The sequence below is a fragment of the Carassius carassius genome, chromosome 9, assembly GCF_963082965.1.
Source record: "Carassius carassius chromosome 9, fCarCar2.1, whole genome shotgun sequence".
Classification (NCBI taxonomy): domain Eukaryota; kingdom Metazoa; phylum Chordata; class Actinopteri; order Cypriniformes; family Cyprinidae; genus Carassius; species Carassius carassius.
This window is the reverse complement of record NC_081763.1, coordinates 33865345-33865967: the sequence shown is the minus strand read 5'-3', so window position 1 is coordinate 33865967 and position 623 is coordinate 33865345. Positions and strand designations below refer to the sequence as shown.

General features: G+C 38.7%; 1 long non-coding RNA gene across 1 annotated transcript; it reads right to left on the bottom strand.

Annotated features, from left to right (window-relative positions):
* LOC132148695 (uncharacterized) lies at positions 1-623 on the bottom strand. Its single transcript, XR_009434960.1, has 2 exons — positions 255-623; positions 1-171 (listed from the first exon to the last, which is right to left on the bottom strand). It is a non-coding gene; the product is annotated as an uncharacterized LOC132148695 (long non-coding RNA).

The window sequence follows — 623 nt, the reverse complement described above, 5'->3', positions numbered from 1 at the left end:
AAAAAATACTAACAGATTTATTGTGTAAGTGAAAGGCTTCAAATGCTACTATGGTTCTCTGCGTTTGAAGTTCTGCTGGATTCCTCGAAGTCTTCTCCAACAATCCTGTTGAACTCAAGAGTGATTTATGATCCATGTGTCAAACGCTGATGAAAAGCTGGTCTCTCTGCTCTTTAGTCTGGAAGACAAGGCATGCATGGTTTCCAAAATGAACGTCAAATTTTGATTTATCTGACCACAGAACAGTTTTCCACTTTACCTTCTCTATTTTTAATGAGCTTTGGCTCAGACAAGACAACAGCATTTCTGGATCATGTCCACATATAACTTCTTCTGTGTTTGACAGCGCTTTAACCTGCATTCGTGGACCTTGTTCATAGACAGTGATTTCTGAGCCCATTTAGTGATCTCCATTACAGAAGCATTGCTGTTTCTAATGCAGTGCTGCCCGAGGGCCTGAAGATCTGATTTTCACCCTTGTCCCTTGTGCAGAGATTCTCTGAATCTTTTGATGATATTATGTACTGCAAATGATGAGATATTCAAAGTCTTCACAATTTTATTTTGAGTAACATTATTGTTGCACAATTTGTGGATGCAGTTTTTCACAAATTGGTGAACCT